We start from the raw sequence: 18,354 nt of genomic DNA, 5'->3' as shown, positions 1-18,354 counted from the left end.
TCTCTGGTATGAGAGACACAAGAGAATAATTATTGGTCCGGCAAAAGAATAATCGTTTGCGGCTATCGAAGCATTTTTGCCGTTAAAGAGTTTTTGGTTGTACAACAAAAGAACCGTAATTTTACAGTAGGCGAAGTTGCTAAAAGGTTTACAATAAACAAAAGTGCTACGTTTGATATGTTGAAGCCAAAAGTTACATTGTTACGATAAAATAAAATCTTTGTAATAAATGTATTTGTTTCTTGTAAAAATATCTTAAACGTTTTATTTTTTTGCATGTAGTAATGTGTAGTAATGTCGCCAGCGTCTGTGGGGGATAACCACCGCTGAATTTTTTTTGTTATGGTCTCGCCAGGATTCAAACCCTGGCGTAGAGCGTCATAGGCGGACATACTAACCTCTGTGCTACAATGGCCTCTAAAATCTTCCTACTTCGATGAAGAAAAAACCTGAGACATTCATATCCCATTCTCTTATTGGTTTACTATTGACTAAATACAAATCTTTAAAAATACAAACTCGGACATATATTTCCTTTTCGTCCTTAAATGGATAAAGAACAGTGGACAAGCTCCATACATATCAGTGAGTGCTGTCTGATTGAAGTTTAAGCTCAATAATAAGGGACACCTTTTTTATAGCCGAATCCAAACGGCGACCTTTTTCAGTTTTTTTCAAATACTTCACAAATTTTACCAGCATTAAGAGGGGATAACCACCGCAGACAATTTTTTTCGAATGTTCTCTCCAGGATTCGAACCCAGGCTTACGGCGCCAATGTGGACAGGCTACCCTCTGTGTCACGGGCTACCCTCTGTGCCACGGGCTACCCTATGCTTGCCCTGTTATAAACAAATCAACTACTGGTTGTGAACTGATCCATAATCGCTATGACAGTTTCATCATGTTCCAAAATGTCATCAATATAAATTATTATATTGTTAATTTCTACAAAATTTTTCTCATTTATTTTTTAAACACTTGTGAGGCTATTTTTACTCCATACAGTAACCTTTTGAATCTGTAGCAACCAAAATGCGTGCTAAAAAAAAACAAATTTCATTTCATTCCTTATCCAAGAAAATATTCCAAAAGCCGTCTTTAATATCAAAAACCGAAAATAAATTTTTACCCAATAATCTAGGCTTAATTTGTTCAAAACATGGTATTTCATAATAATGTCTCTAAATGTCCATATTTAATCCTTTCGGAACAATGCAAACTAGTTTTTTATTCGGTTTATCTACTATGAAAATATTCGATACCCAAGAACTTGGTTCCTCACGCTTCTCAATGACATCCTTTTTCTCTTAATGGTTCTCTCAGAGAGAGTCGTATATGTCTGGCAGGCTTACAGATACAATAGAATTGCATTCTCTTTTAATTTTCTTTTGAATTCACTAGTAAAACAGCCATTACCCAAAAGGACATTTCATCTCAAATTCTCTTGAATCGTATCAGTAATGCTTTGTACTATTTGCAACAAATTTAAAGAGATACAAGAGTCTTATCCTACAATTGGTATGGAGCTTATTTTTTATGCACAACATAGAAATTTTACATAACCCCCTTTTTTATTCGCATTTCAATTGCACCACGCCAGTTTTTAATTTCTGTTTCATTATACGCAATTAGGGAATTTGAATTTTTAGATATTTTGGAGTTTTTAATATTTTTTTTTAAATTTTAGTAGAGTTACACTCACAGAAGCTGTAGTCTCTAACTTAAACTTTACAAATAACTCACCAATTTTAGGTTAGGTTGGTTTTAAGTGGCAGTCTGCCATTTCACTTAGATGTTTTCGTCCATTGTGATACCATCGAGACAGGAGAAGGAAGATGGCTTCTAGTTCCTACCGTTGCCCCATGCAGATCGCTTTAAAAAGCCCAACAACTTGCGAATATTCACATCGGCTAAATCAGACAATTTGTCAATGAAAAGAGAACCTAAAGTGGAACTCTATCTGACTGCCAGTACAGTACACACACGCAGCAGATGTTCTATAATTTCTTCTTCCTCGACGTACTCACAGCTTGGGCGAAAGTCGTTACGGGCAACCTTCAGTCTGCCAGCATGTTTTGCGATCAGACAGTGACCTGTCATGACAGACACAATTACTGGGAAATTAGGCTCAATAAAGAAATTTGTACATTAAATTAAAAAATTGCTGAAATCGGCCCTATAAACGCATTTGTGTTATTGATTAACAACTTTGCAATTTGGGTTTATGATAAGCTCAAAAGTCCAATAAATGTTGTTTTTAACTCTATAAACCAATTAGTTGAAAGTTGCCCCTTTTTTAAGTAGCTTTCTACTGCTTTAATAAAAATAACTAATTCATATTTTTTACATGAATAAAGAACTTTTTATTTCCTTGGATTAAATTTCGTAGAAAATGTGAAATATATGGCCTAAAAACACAAAATATATTTTTAATTTAATGATCCCAGGATTCGGAAAAAAAGAAAAAAAAAATGTCGTTTCCGTTATTAAACTCTCTTCAATTAATTTATATATATATATATATATATATATATATATATATATATATATATATATATATATATATATATATATATATATATATATATTTAAAATGAATCGTAATAAATACCAATCTTGGCATTTTGCGTACAGTACCACGAAATCTAGTTCGTTTTGAATGTCTTACGTCCTCAGTGCCCTTTTCCAAGTCAATATAAATCTAAATGGAAAATAAACTATTAAAATAAGATAATATTAATAATAAAACAGCCAATACCCGAAAAGACATTTTCCATCTCAAATTCTCTCGAGTCATATCAGTAATGCTATGTACTCTTTTGCAACAAATTTAAATAGACACAAGAGTCTAATCCAAGAATTGGTATGGAGCGTATACAAGCGCCTCGATCATCTACGCTCGTTCTTAAATCTCTGACACCAAGTTGTCTTCCGTCGGGGCATGGGCACAAATAAGGCTGATGTTGAAGAATTTGGCTTTTATGCGGATTGTGGCTATCCTTTCATCCACCGGAGTAAAGCTGCAGACAAGGTGTTTCAGTCTCCGACTAACCACAAACCCACAGCCAAATTCATGCCTCGTGTTATGGCAGCTATAGTATAGTTCGTTACCGTTACCAGTCCATTGCACTTCCTGTAAGGTGGTAATGTCTGCCTTGTACTTCTCTAATACATCCGCCAGCGCGCATACTGCACCTTCTCTTTAAAGGGTGCGGACATTCTAAAGATCCGCAAATCATGGTCCTTTTTTCGTTTGCGTGGGTTGTCAACGTTGGGGGGGTCCGTTTTTACTATTTCTTTGTTTTTCATAGTAGTTCTCATAGTTTTCCGGGAGCGGATTACTGGCCCAGCGCCCCGACCGCATGGGTTTTGTGGGATTGCACATGTATCCCTCGTTGTGGCGAACCGCTTGCTCCAAGATCCGACGCTCGCCTCCAGCCGCCCCTAACCTCGAAACAGACGATGATATTTGCCATTGGTTATTTGAAGGCGCCAATAACTCGCCTTGTCATCTCGAGTATCATTGGCATTCAGTATTTAATTAAGAGCCAGTGCCACCTGACTCCTCACTGAGACTCTCCTCTCGAACATCGCTCTCCTCTCGAAAACCGCATTTGCAGCTACCCCGCATAAGAACGGAGCTTTCCACCATCCGCAGCCTGTGGACGCTCACTGTAGCTGTCAGCTAAGGTACCCGTGGTAACGATGGACACCACACAAGTTGGAACTCAAAGTTCCAGCCTATGTGGTGCTCATAGTTATCCCGTGTCATCCGCAATATGGAAATTTTACATAACCTCCATATTTTTTAATTCGTGTTTCAATTGCGTATAATATTTATATGTTATATAAACCACTTTTGTATTCTCCAATTTGTTGCATTTGGATTTTTTTTTGTAACTGTAACTAAATAAATTATATTTTATGGAGAGATAAAAAATACACTTTTCATTTTGCTTGATATTATTTTGTGTACCCACGGCACTTTGTGTTTGTATATAATAGAAGCGAGGTATGTGTTTGACTCATTCTCACATCTTTTCGCAATGGATATGGGTGAAAGGGAACACAATATAATCTTGATCAATACACTATTACATAAGTTTAATTCATACTTTTAAAAATATGTTTAACGTTTGCCTTGTTTACCAATTACTTGCCGTGATACAAAAGAAAATCACCTTTCTTTGTTGAAAATTATTAAAGCAGTTAACACCTTGTTTGAAAAGTTTTTTATAAGTCAATACCATATTTAATCGATCAAATATAGAACTCTATTTTTTCTGTGTATACAGCGACAGCGGGGCGGTAAACCTCTTCAAGTGTAGACCACGCCTCATAATTTTGGAATGCCCACAATCCTCCGTCCATCTATCTTACATTGGCCTGCGGGTCTGATCCTGAAGACGTAGCTTAAATGTCGCTAGAGGCATACCCACAGATTCTAGTTCCCTTGGGATGTGTAAGTTAGTTCCTAGTCTAGCAAGCCGTTCGCTCAACAATTCCCTGGGATATTTCTGTGGCCCGGCAACCAGAATAGTCGATTTTTAAACTGTTCAACCATCTCGTTGAGAGGTCATCGACAGTCGAGGGTGGTTTTTGAATTCAGAAGTACATTCACCAGGGATTTATTTAAGAGAAGATATTTATGCCAGTTGTCGTTATGATATTTTATCCAAGCCATTCCCCTAATTGTTTAATTTCAAGGATCTCCGCTTGATATCCATTGCAGTAGTCGGGTAACCTTCTCGATATGACAAGTCCAAGTTCTCTAGAACCCACCTAGTCGTCTAGTTTGGAACCAATTTTAAGTACTTTAAACTATGTTTTAACAGTGTTGTTATTATTTATGGAATCTATGTAAGTACTGAACTCACTAGACGAATTTCCAATTTTAGCTCACCCATTTTTTTGCCATACAAACATTTTCAAAATGATTTTTCTTAGCGGGAAATTTCCCTTTAAAATGTCTTCTTCTACAATATGAACCTGAAATTCGTTCATCTTTTTTCTTTGTTTCTTCTTTAAAACTGTTTTTAGCCAATGCTTATATTTGCCTCCGCTTCTTTCTTTTAATATATTTACTTACCCTCATTAGCAGTCAACTTCACCATCTGTTTGTTGGACAAATCAGCTGACCTCGCACATTCAATAGCCATTTCCATGGTTAGATTTGAGGTCTCCAGTAATGTTTTTTGTAGCCATTTGTCATCGGCTACCAGCAAAATTCGATCTTGGATCATGCTGTCCTCTTTTTTAAATCCACATCTTCGGAAAATTTTTTAATATCTATTAGAAGATTGTGGTGTGCGCCGAATAATGGCACTACAGCGCCACCTGGTTGTGACTTGCCTTACTCCAGCGACACCTACTGGCTATGGTTGGCCCTCATCAAGGAGAGGGAGACAACCAGCTGACACCAACCTGTTATTATGGCTGCCCCCATATGTTTTGTTGGTGCCGGCTGGAAGACCAACTTCATGATGGAGACCAACCAAAGCCAAGCTGGCTAGAGTCCCCAAGATGAAGCGTTCTTTTTGGATTTGGACAGCGAAGCTACCGGAGGTGGAGTGAAAGCCCAAGAATAAAAAAAAAAATAAAAAGACAGAGAAACCGCGGTGAAATAGTGTTTTTTTTATTTAATAATCTTGCCTGGGCTACCAAACAAGCAAAGTAAAATGTAATGAACTTAAAGCTAAATAGAATGGCAATAATCTACAAACAAAGACAGCTAAATCTACAAGGAAATTGTTAAATGATTGTGAATTTGAAATAAAAGAAACTGAAATGAAAGAAATCTAATAATTAAAAAAATTTTGTAAATCTAAAGGCAAATTGAACGAACATTAAGAGAAGAAAAAGAAGACATTTAAAACCTGAAACAAAAAGATTTAAAAATCTGAAAAGGAAATATTGAGAAAAAGTATTGAAAAACTCTGAAATTCGTGAGAAAAATGAAATAACTAAAAATTATTAAAAATTGTTTTAAACTGCAAAAGAAAACCTGCAAAGAAACGTTGAAAACCTGAAAAGAAAGTAATCCCTGAAAATAAAAAGGGGGGAAAGATTAACCTGAAAAGAAAATAAAGTTACCTGCAAAGAATAAAATAAAAGAAAATCAATAAATACTCACCCAGACATAAACTCCACCTCCACTGTCCCAACGTTGGAATATCAGCCAGTCAGGCGATAGCAACACGGCGTTGGTCAGCCGACAACGCCCAAGGTACCCACTTTCGAATCCCATTTCCATACTTGAAACAAGACAATACGATTGACGTGCACGGACGGACAGACAGGTACTGGACCACATACTCTTAAAATAAAGGTTTAATATAAAAGAAAAGCAGTAATTAATTAAGGTTTGAGACAGAACAGACATCAGGTTCTTATTTAAAACATCGCCAGAACTTAGGAGGCGAACTTTCAGTGTTAGGATGAGCTCACCCTAGGCCAGGAAGTATTTTACATAGAGACACTTACGAGCCATTGCTCCCACATTGATGTCCGCTCTGTAGAGGCACGACCCCAGTAAATCCTGCAAGAACATAACTTTTATTTAAAGAAATAGCTACATAAGACTATACCCACATGATACTTACCATTATCAGACGGACGGACAGGAAATAGGGTAAACGGCAAGCAGGGTTGACGACGCTCCAAGGCAAGCACCGAAGCTAGACGAAACCAGCTTCAACATTAATAGCCATCCATAGGCCAGATCCGAGGAAGACTCGATGACCCATATTCCTGGAAGAAGAAGCAAGAATTAAATTATTGTTAAACTGAGAAATTTTCCTTTTATTTTTCCTGCATCCATTTCGAATTATGAATTTAAAACATGAAATTTTGAATTAACTCATTCTTTTAAATTGAATTTCAGAATTGCTTTATTTGGTTTTCCTCTTTGTTTTTTTTATTTGCGCTTACCTATTTAATCATAGTTATAAATTTGTTAGATTCTAGTTACTGCAGAAATGCAATAAAGCCAAAACTTGAAGTTTATAACGTTATTTCGAAGTATTTCCTGTTCTAATTATTTAATGAATATGGAAGGCTAAAAAGCAGGTAAGAAAAAGGGTAGCTCAAACTTACCGGTCCAGGACAAACAGGTGTATTTGGGGTGTCCTCATAGATTATGACGCAAGAGGGCACCATGGTGGGGAGGGTGCGTCCTGACACCAGCTGAATGCTAAGTGGTGTCAACATGGTAGTGTGTGTCTGTCTAGTATTGTTCATGGTTGTTGTGTAGGTATCAGTGTCCCTCCATCAGCTGGTTGATTTTTGTTTTTTGTCACCTGCTTTGGAGGAGGTGAACTGGCAAGAACCGCGCCCTTTTCGACTGAGCCACAGCCGGTGCTCGAACGCCAGCAGCCAGCGCCCGTCAGTTCATTTCCTCCCCTCCAAGCAAAGCAGGGTTCCTTCGGGAGCACGACAAGAATGGCGCCCGCAACATGGGGCCCGAGAATTCGGGTGACCGTTTCATTTTTTTATAGTGGCTGTTACGATGTGTCCTTTGTGAGTGTACTTGTGTGTCTCGACAGTTAATGTTTTAATACAACATTGGTCGCAAGCCCCAAGGAAAGCGAAGGATATAATTGTGACAGAGTTTCCTGCCCATTGCTTATGTGCGACACTGAGTCTGTAGTAGGCAGTATGTATGGATGGCCTTCGACATAGCCTTGTGGCCATAGGGATGGAACAGGAAACATCCATTTCATTCAATAGCACTTCAATAGCCCAATTTGTGTTGGCCAGTCCTCTCTTCAGGACAATAGACCGTCTCTCCTGTTGAGTCCGGCAAGTAGGGACGTTGTTCCACGCCGATTAGCCGACAGGCTGGTTTGTTGGCAAACACAAACCCAGTCTTTTCAATTTCCTGATACCGAGATTTTAACCTATAAGAAGAAGACAGATTCAGAATTTATTTGGAGATTTCTGTTTTATGTTTGTTTGCACATACTACCATGTTTTTTTGTTTGTCCTGGATGATGTGAGGTGGAGCTACCATTTTTCTTTATAAATTGAATTGTTGTTAGTAACACATAGTTTTTACAGGATCTGGTAATCCGATTACCTGTAGGAATTTAAAGAAGCAGAGAATTTATTTAATTGTAATTTTTGAAGTAACATTTAGGATTAGATGGTGGATACAAGAGCGAATAGTTATTCGAGCGCAACTACTCTTGCAAACGGTGAAGCGATGGCAACAACAACAACCATAACCACGACGGTCCCGTCAGCAACGGTGTCAACCACAACAGCCATGGCTCCCATGATAGTAACTTCCGCGGTGGCGACTCCAGCTCCATCCGAAACGAACACCTCTGGCTCTTCTTTGGGTCAGTCAACTCCTGAAACACCGAATTTCAGCAGCATAACAGCGCGAACAATCCAGCGGGAACGACGAGAACAGGGAGACCAAGCAGGAACTGGTCAAGAGCACGCCACTGTGGGTCAAGAGAGCCAAGCAGACGCGCAGCTCAACGCAATTATAAACTCGGCAATTGGTGTTGGGCAGATGGAGCTTGTAAGGCTTTTGGATGAAAGGCTGCGGTTGTTAGTTCCGCAGTTGGTCCATCAAACATTGGAAGGAACCCGAGGTCCTACCATGCAGGGTTTTGACCAGCGAGTGAACCGAGAAATACAGGCGAGTGATCAACAACCAATCGGACTGGCGGCAACGCAGTTAGTCCACACAGAAAGACCGCATCTACCACCTGTAGGTCATGCAAGGCAAGCCTGTCAGATAACGCCACATCCACAAAGCGTCCAGCCAGGGCAACAACGCCAATATGGCACAGCGGCAGAAAGTCAATGGCCAGTGTTTTCAGCTCACCAGCGAGGACAACCAGCAGCTGAAATGGAATATGGTGGAGATTACCGGTATAGCCAGCCACCAATCCAGTCACATCCAGCAGCAGCTCATATGTCTCCCGGTCGATTCCAAGCACCTGAGTATCCACACGCGCCAAGGCGCGCAAGCCCCAGGAAAGTGGACATAGAGAAATGGAGGCTGAAGTTCGATGGAAAATCGATAACGGCCGAAGATTTTATGTTCCGGCTCGAGCAGCTCCGTCAAGATTTTGCATGTGATTGGGATGAAGTGCTGGTAAAGTTTCCCCAGCTCTTGGATGGCCCTGCTGAAGACTGGTACTGGATGCAGCGAAGACTAGGACGCATCAATAGCTTCCCTGATTTGAAAGAGGCCTTTCTCAGCCAGTTCCGCAAATTCGAAAGCGATTTTGACGTGCAGCGGAAAATGATGGATCGTCGACAGGCACCGCATGAGTCGTTCGAAGATTTTTACAACGCCGTGCTACGATTGCGGAACCAGCAGCGAGAGCCTCTACAAGAGCAAATGCTGGTAGAAATGATGAAGGGGAATCTGAAATCATCATTAGCAGCCCTGGTTTTCCCTATACGCATGTTTGGCCTACAACATTTTAGAGAGGAATGCCGCAAAGCAGAGCTTCTGCTAACTAACCAAAGGCAGGCGGCCATGGCGCATCGGCAACAGTTTGCTCCTCGAGTGAGTGAGTTAGAATATGAAGAAAGAGACGCTGAGCTTGAGGTGGAAGCTATATCAAGGCAAAACAATTATATCTGCTGGAATTGCAGAGAAAAGGGCCACGGTTTCATGGATTGCAGATCAACCACAAGGAGTTTGTTTTGCTATGGTTGTGGTTTGGAGAATGTGGTAAAACCAAACTGTCCTAGGTGCAAGGGAAACCGACAGACGGGCACGACGAAGGGGGAGACGCGCCCGCACTTTGCGAACCCCTAGTAGTTAATGTCTCCTCCGAATTGCAAGAGGAGAGCGCCAAAGTAACTATTTTAAGTAGGAATAAGGATATCATAGATTTAGATGAGGGTGAAGGTGAAAATAGTTTAAGCAATGAAGTAAATAATGAATTCAAGAATAGTTGTAAGATTAGAGAATTAAAACCTTGGAGTAGTAGAATGGAGGAGTATCAAAAAGCTCGAAATAGAATCTTTAGCATACCCGAAAGCCGGAAGATTAGCAAGAAAGTCGAAAGGGCAAGAAACAGATACTTAGACCGAAAAAGGCTTAGGAAGGAAATAGCGGCAGCCCGATTGTATGAGGGGGAAGACACCAGGCTATACATGCGTATTAAGATTGGCGATGAGGAAGTTGAGGGGCTCTTGGACAGCGGAGCCACAGTTAGTTGCTTGGGCAAAGATTGTCTAGGTAGAGTAGAAAGAGCTGGAGTTCCAATCTACGCGTATAGCGCCGCAGTTCACACGGCAGACGGTACACCCTTAGAGGTACTGGGCCGGATTAGGCTGAAGGTTAGAGTTAAGAAATTAGAAAAGGAAATTGATTTCTTTTTAGTCCCTGCTTTGAGTAAAGCCTTGTATTTGGGTGTCGACTTTATGAAGGCCTTCAATCTTTTGGCTAGTGTGGAAAGTCTTTCTCTTGGTGACGAAGAAGAGGAAGACACAAATGATCCATCCCGTCATCGTCTTAGCGTTGAGGAGGACAGAAGGCTCGCCGATATCATTAGCCTTTTTCCATCTTTTGAGGTTCGGGGCTTAGGCAAGACGTCCCTAGAAATGCATACCATTGACACGGCAGATGCGGAACCAGTGAAGCAAAGGCATTACCCCGTTTCTCCAGCTGTGCAACGCTTAATGTTTGCCGAGCTGGACAGAATGCTTGACATGGGGGTCATTGAGCCTAGCCAAAGTCCGTGGAATAATCCTGTAACCTTGGTCCGAAAGGGCGTCAAGAACAGATTATGCCTGGATGCGCGAAAGCTCAATGTCCTCACTGTCAAGGATGCTTATCCGCTCCCAAACATTGAGGGATTGCTTAGCCGGCTTGGGGATACACATTTTATATCGAGTGTGGACCTGAAGGATGCCTTCTGGCAAATCCCACTCGATATAAAGAGCCGAGAGAAAACTGCCTTTACGGTTCCCGGAAGACCCTTATACCATTTTACAGTCATGCCTTTTGGGCTGTGCAACGCAGCCCAGAGGCTATGCCGGTTGATGGATAAGGTGATTCCAGCGCATCTCCGTGAAAGGGTATTCGTTTATTTGGACGACTTGCTGATAGTCGCCCCCGACTTTGAAACTCATCTAGTCCTTCTCCGGCAAGTCGCGGATTTGTTGACGAACGCCGGCCTGACCATAAACGTCGCAAAGTCGAAGTTTTGCTTTCGGGAGTTGCGCTACCTTGGGTACATTGTGGGTGAAGGCAAATTAAGACCGGACCCAGGAAAAATTTCGGCGATTATGGATTTTGATTACCCCAAGAGCGCCAAACAGGTGCGAAGTTTCACCGGTATGACCGGATGGTACCGCAGGTTCATTGCGGACTACGCTACAATCGCAGAGCCGATATTTAACACCCTGAAGAAAGGCAAGACATTTGAGTTTGGTGACGCAGCCAAAGTGGCTTTTTGCCGATTAAAGGAAGCCCTAACGAAAAGCCCAGTATTAAAGCACCCGGATTTTGACAAACACTTTTACATACAATGTGACGCCTCGGATGTTGGCGTAGGCGGGGTGTTGTTCCAGAAGGATGAAGTGGGTGGAGAACATCCGATCGCATACGTGTCCAAAAAGCTGACTTCGGCCCAAAGAAACTACTCCGTTACGGAGCGAGAGTGCCTGGCAGTAGTGGTGGCTCTTAAGAAGTTCAGGCCCTATGTCGAACTTATGCCCTTTACAGTAATAACAGACCATTCCTCCTTGAAGTGGCTAATGTCCAATAAGGAGTTGAGTGGACGATTGGCTCGGTGGAGTTTACTGCTTCAAGGGCATAGCTTCGACATAGAGCATAGACGTGGGAGTCAAAATGTAGTGCCAGACACTCTCTCAAGGTACAACATGGACGAGCTGGAGTTCAGCAGTGCAGTGGATTTGGAAGCACCTGAGTTCAAGGCTGACAATTACTTGGAGAAAATTCGCGTAATAGAGGAAAACGGAGATGCCTTCCCAGACTTAAGAGTGAAAGAGGGTCGGATTTACAAAAGGACAATTCCGGTGGCGGTAGACTTGCCGTCCGAGGAGTTTGCTTGGAAACTTTGGGTGCCCGAAGAATTGACAACCGAGACCATTACTAAGGCCCACAACCCGCCTTCTTCAGCGCATGGAGGATTCCACAAGACGCTGAAGCGGTTGAAACAGTTATATTATTGGCCAAATATGAGTGCCCAAGTCAGAGCCTACATACAAAGATGTCACACCTGCAAGGAGTCAAAGCCTAACTACCAGAACATGCAACAGCCTATAGGTGAAGAGGTGAAGATCGATCGGCCTTTCCAGAAGATCTACAGCGGTCAAAAAAAGTATTCATCATTCAATGTTTTTTTTTTAATAAGTCTACAAAAGACAATTGGAATAAAAACATATTAAACTAATGATGCAGTAGTGCTTGTGTGATATATATGTACACAATTTCATTGTTTTTAAAGAAAAAAATAGTATTTATTGGAACAAAAAGGGCCATTTTACAGCTGAACACAAAAAATTAAACAAAAAAAGTATTCATCATTGCAAAAAAACAAAAAAATAAATAACATAATTTAAAAAAATTAATACTTTGTTATTCGACCACCGCGTCTTATAACTTCTTTTAAACGGTTTGACATCGATTGGACTAATTTAGCGGTTATATTTTGGTCTATATTAGTCCATTCCTCCATTATCACCTGTTGCATTTGACTCTTGCTCGAAAAATTGCGCGTTCTCAATTTGCGTTCGAGTTGTTCCCAAAGATGTTCAATTGGGTTCAAGTCGGGACTTTGAGGAGGAGTTTTAATGACTTTGGGGCAGTTATACAGCATCCACATCTTGGTATTTAAAGCAGAATGTTTGGGGTCATTATCTTGATAATATTGAAAGTTATTACCAAGCCCAAGTTTTACAGCACTATCTTTTAAATTCCTCTTTAAAATGTCAATGTAATACTTATGATCCATTACTCCATTAATAATTTCAAGATTTCCCGCTCCTGAAGCCACCATACACCCCCAAACCATTAAACCACCTCCACCATGTTTTACAGTAGCAACTGTGTTTCGTTCTTCAAGCTCTGTATTTGGTTTTCTGTACACTATGACCTTTCCATCGCACCCAAAAAGATTAAACTTGCTCTCGTCTGCAAAAATGACTGTTTTCCAAAATGATTCGGGCTGTTTTACATACATTTTTGCGAAGTTTAGCCTTTTCACTCGGTTTATTTTATTTATAAAGGGCTTCTTACGTGCAGTTCTTCCTCTGTAACTATGCCTTTTGAGTGTATTTCGAATTGTTTGTGTAGTAACTTCCTTCCCTAAATATTCCATAGTGTTTTTACGAAGAATGGTCGCATTTGTCTTCGGAGTTTTCTGAACTTGCCGCACTAGCCAACGCACATCTCCAACTGAAAGTGCTTTTGGTCGACCAGATCTTGGTTTATTGTCAACAGTTTTCGTTTCTGTCCACTTTCTGATGATGGATTGTATAGTAGATCGTGGTCTATTTAATATTTCACTGATAGTTTTTTGAGTTAAACCATTCCTGTGGTGTTTTATTATCAAAACTTTTACCTCATCAGAAACCTCGTTTTGCTTACGACCCATTTTGACAAAAACTATATTTTCAATGAAATTAAATATTTGCTGTCAAGGGCAAAGCCTCCTTTACTAAATAAAACAGAAAAGGGGGATTCCCAAATAATATTTGAATTTGACTTTGATGATAGCACATCAATGATGAATACTTTTTTTGTTCTGTTTTTGGTGTTATTATATAAAATTGCATTTTTGGCGCTAATTAAATTTATTTTTTGAATTTATTTTAAAACATATTACGAAAAATAAACTATTGCATAAAACTGCATTATTTGTTTACTTTAAATTTTCTTCAATTACCCAAAATAAGTGAATTTATTATCAATTTTGCTAATGATGAATACTTTTTTTGACCGCTGTATGTCGATTTCCTGGGCCCATATGTCCGATCTAAATCGGGGAATTCATTTATATTTATTGTCTTAGATCACCTATCGAAGTATGTGCTCCTAAAGCCCATGGCGAAAGCTACATCTCGCAACGTCATCAAGTTCTTAACAGGAGAGGTTTTTCATAAGTTCGGGGTGCCCGAGACACTTATGTCCGATAACGGGAAACAGTTCACCGGAAATGATTTTTCTACATTCCTTGACGCCTTCGGCGTGAGACATTTCAAGACTGGTTTGTACTCGCCCCAAGCTAATGCTTCAGAGCGAGTCAACCAGTCCATCTTGGCGGCAATAAGATCCTATTTAAAAGATGACCAACGCGACTGGGACCAGAACCTGACGGCTATCGAATGCGCGCTTCGGTCATCTGTACACGCTTCCACCGGAATGACACCCTACTTTGCTTTGTTCGGGACTAATATGGTGACACACGGAAGTGTCTACAGATTGGCTCGCCAGCTGGACGCACTGAAAGACCCAGAATATACGGCTTTACCCAAAGCTACGCAGTTAGAGTTAATCAGGGAACAGCTCAGGAAGAACATGGCAAAGAGCTATCTAGGTAGGGCCAAGAAGTACAACACGAGAGCCAGAGTAGTTAAATTTTTCCCCGGCCAAGAAGTTTATCGCCGAAACCACCAGTTAAGCGATTTCAGCAAGAATATTAATGCGAAGCTGAACAGAAAATACTTGAAGTGCAGAATAGTGCGCTCAATAGGAAGATGCCTTTATGAGATAGAGGATGCTAGGGGTAAACTAATTGGCGTTTATCACGCCAAGGACCTAAAACAATAGAACACCTTTTTTTAAGTGAGGAACAGGAGGTCTGGAAGCCCAAGACCCATCCGCGAGATTTCACCTAACACCTGCCACCAGAGCAGTCTTCAGAGATTCCAAAACAAGATTACGACGGGAAGCTCCCCGCTGTCTGACTCGAGCGGGAATGTATACATTTATGGGATAAGACAAGTATGTCTGTCGTTGGCGCAAGGTTCAGCTCATCTCGCTAAACATCGCATTGCTGCTGATGCTTAAGTATCCGTCTGGACTATGCCACGGGATCGTGAGCTGTGATAAACAAGGCCTCGGAGCTATCGGTATGTATCGAAGCTGAGTCAGAGAGGGGGGAGAACAAGTATCAAGATTCACCGCGGTGTATCTGAGGGGTTATCGTATCCGGTATCGGTGGCTCTGGATATTGTTCTGGTTGGTGGTGGTCGGTTTCATCTTTTGGATGTGTGCACGAAGAGATATAAGACCTGAATAAAATCCTACGTTTAAGAGGTTTTGAAAGTTTGAAGTTTATAACGTCAAAAAAAAAAGAAAAAAAAAAGAACAACTGAAAACCCGGTTTTCAAAAACTGAACTGATCACTCTAGTTTTTACACTCGAAACTTTGTAAGACTATTGCTTTGCCCCATAAATTTGTCTTTAGGTCAGGCAATATGTTTCACCTACTGCCAGAAGTAGGAAAGGCAGTGAGTGTTCCTTTTTCTGCTTTTCTAGTTGGTGCTTTGTACAGATTGTTCAAATTTAATTTATTTATTTCTTCATTTTTTTATGCAAAATCAATTTTGCTGTCGCTTTCTGCCCAAGGGCCCTTATAGTAGGTTGTTTAAGTTGGCATGGAGGATATACTTTCCTCAGTGTACAACACACTGCTACGACAGCAATATACATTTTCCCTTCTGTTTGGTTCTCCGTTCCGCATTCAAGTGGAAATTGAGAAAAATGTGAGAGGAAAACCGTTCATCTATTTTTTTTTTTGGGTATTAATGATATTTTAAGGCAGTTTCAACTTTTCGCATTCAAGAAAACCGCAGTGGATGTTTGCGATCTTTGCAAAAACATCACTACTGCCCATTATTAGATGACTTTCTATTGCGGTGGTAACTAAAGGGAGTTACATGGCATCCGCGGGGCTACTGCGTACTTATGCGGGAGTATCAGGAAATATTGAAGTAGATTGGTTTGTATTGTGTGAGTAACACAACCAATGCACGCCCGCATCTGACGGATTCAGTTAACCAACTCTCAGCTTGGAACGTGTTTCAATGCGCAAAGCATATGATTTAAATAGTTTAGTGTTGACAAATAATTTTGAAGCACGTAAATTAGGAAAATTCTTTCACTGAAATACTATTACATTGTTGACAATTTCCATTGAAATTAATTTTGGAAATTACAAAGTTAAACTAATGTTTAGAAATTCGTGCACAGCAGAAAGCGCTTGTTATGTAGCTCAACCAAAAGAACGCATTCGAGCGAATAAGTTCGCATAGGTACACATACGTGCTGCGCGAGCTATGTAATTCCACCTTCACGGGTTTCTCGGAGTGTAGTGCGACTAGGACCTATGTGGGATGACGTGGACTTACCTGGGGGCTTCCACGAGCCAACTCTATCCATTCGTCCAGCATCTGTATGGTATGCTGCCGCCTCGGTTGACATGCCAGAGCTGTGGTGTGTGAGGAACCTAAAATCAAGACGATATTTTTAGTACAAGGCCGCTATAGGTTAGGGTTGGAACGAATACTCACCTGTTTGATCCCATACCGCTTCCATTGGTTCCTTCGGGCTCCTCTCCGGCTAACTAGTCCCCATCTAGGCTGAAATTAAACAACAAGAGAAAAGGTTATTGACCTTCGGCTAAGACGAGAAGTTGCGATAGAATGTTGTTTAAGTTGTTTTGGAGATATTCTCCCGCGATTGAAGCAAATTAGTTTTTAGCGCATTTGGGTGTTTTGTTTGCGTTGGGGCCATAAGTCACATTGAGTGTAGTTGGATCTTTGTCTTAAGGTATTTGGCGTTAGGCTGATAGCACACTATATGTAATTGGCTGTCCACCTCGTTATATTGAATTTGATGAAGTTGCACACAGTCGGATGAGGGCAGACTCCAGATTGTGTTGGGGGCACAATTTACGATTTAACCAGCTTTTCCACAACTTTGGATTATTTTTACGCCTCAACGCTTTAGATTTGGGATACGAAGAGGACATGAAGTGTGATAGCAGTTTTAGTTTGCACTGGCACTGTTAATTGTTTGGATTCTACAGTCAGACACGGTTTTAGTTGATCGCCTGGGTTTCCCTCCCAGTTACATGGGAAGAAGAATAAGCACACAGTATGTTTTATTTCCTTTTCAACTCACGTTTAACCATTTTTCTGTTTGCTTAGTTCGCTTATACAGAGGGGTTTCCTTCCCGCCCCCCACCTCCATTGAGAATTTAACCGGTCTTACGCATACACTAATAAGATCACCGTAACACCATACGATCATTGTGATAGTACACCCGTTTTCATAATTTCATACGTAGACGAATATACCCAAGCGGTGCCAGGAACCGTTTTTTTTGTGGACACGTTGGCGTTGGCTTCAATTTTTTTTTTTGAGGTTACACGTGGTGGCCAGTTTTTTTACTTACGTCTAGTGTGCACTTTGACTGCCTTTTTATTTTGGTTCTACTCGGGTTTTTTTTCCTTTTTGTATGGCACATTTAGGGGAATGGGCCCATTCATGTAAAAACACTCACACACACGCACATAGCATTTCTTTATGCAAATTACAAATAGGAAATTTTATGTTTTTCCTTTTTTGCACACCGCACGGAGGTGTCAGGAAATGTTAATTTGTTTTTTTTTAATTTTTCACTATCACTTTCGTTTTCTTGGGGTCACTAAATACTTACCTTTTTCCATTTTAATTTGTGGATCAGCAGCCGGTCCGTGTTGTGTTGGGTTTTTTTTATTTTATTTAATTATGAATGACAGGGGCCAGTCAGTAAAATGAACGGCGTAAATGGGTGCTGCCATTCATAACGTAGCCCGCGCTGTTCACAATGAAAGCGGCAGACGCTTTTTGACAGGCGGCAAATTTGTCGCCATAATGGGGCGTATACACTTTAGGTCATGGGTTCTGGTTATTTAATTTAGAAAACAACGGTTGTAAACGGCATGGGATGCTAGAATTTCATATAAGGAGTCCGAGAAGATGGGTCGGATCATTTTTATTGATGAATACCACCGGAAAGAGATGTTTTGGTTGCTACAGGTGGTTGAACGACAGTTCCGGGCGATTTTCCTTTTCGATAGCGCCGTAAAGGTAGGGATTGCAATGCTTAGTCAGGGTAGAGGTTGCAGTTTCAACCCACCGGGATTGTAGATAACAGGAATCCACTGGGAACCGCACTTTTTCCCTCCCATCCGTTGATAGGAATATCGGCAGGATGGTGGGGTTTGTGGTGTGCGCCGAATAATGGCACTACAGCGCCACCTGGTTGTGACTTGCCTTACTCCAGCGACACCTACTGGCTATGGTTGGCCCTCATCAAGGAGAGGGAGACAACCAGCTGACACCAACCTGTTATTATG

General features: G+C 40.8%; 1 protein-coding gene and 1 long non-coding RNA gene across 4 annotated transcripts in view; one reads left to right on the top strand and one right to left on the bottom strand.

Moving 5' to 3' along the window:
- LOC106090035 (serine-rich adhesin for platelets) overlaps positions 1-18,354 on the top strand; it is a 267,366-nt gene that overhangs the window by 188,569 nt on the left and 60,443 nt on the right. The gene's annotated exons all lie outside the window — the stretch shown is intronic.
- On the bottom strand, positions 5,617-17,783 carry LOC131995192 (uncharacterized). 3 transcript variants are annotated; one of them, XR_009397245.1, is made up of 8 exons: positions 17,673-17,783; positions 16,360-16,590; positions 7,967-8,080; positions 7,099-7,901; positions 6,606-6,753; positions 6,487-6,541; positions 6,137-6,319; positions 5,617-6,075 (listed from the first exon to the last, which is right to left on the bottom strand). It is a non-coding gene; the product is annotated as an uncharacterized LOC131995192 (long non-coding RNA). The 3 variants fall into 3 exon arrangements; XR_009397247.1 differs by having other exon boundaries at positions 5,617-6,046; XR_009397246.1 differs by having other exon boundaries at positions 7,970-8,080.

Source organism: Stomoxys calcitrans, chromosome 2 (assembly GCF_963082655.1).
Source record: "Stomoxys calcitrans chromosome 2, idStoCalc2.1, whole genome shotgun sequence".
Taxonomy (NCBI): Eukaryota; Metazoa; Arthropoda; class Insecta; order Diptera; family Muscidae; genus Stomoxys; species Stomoxys calcitrans.
The sequence above is the reverse complement of the archived record's forward strand: the minus strand, read 5'-3'. Positions and strand labels throughout refer to the sequence as shown.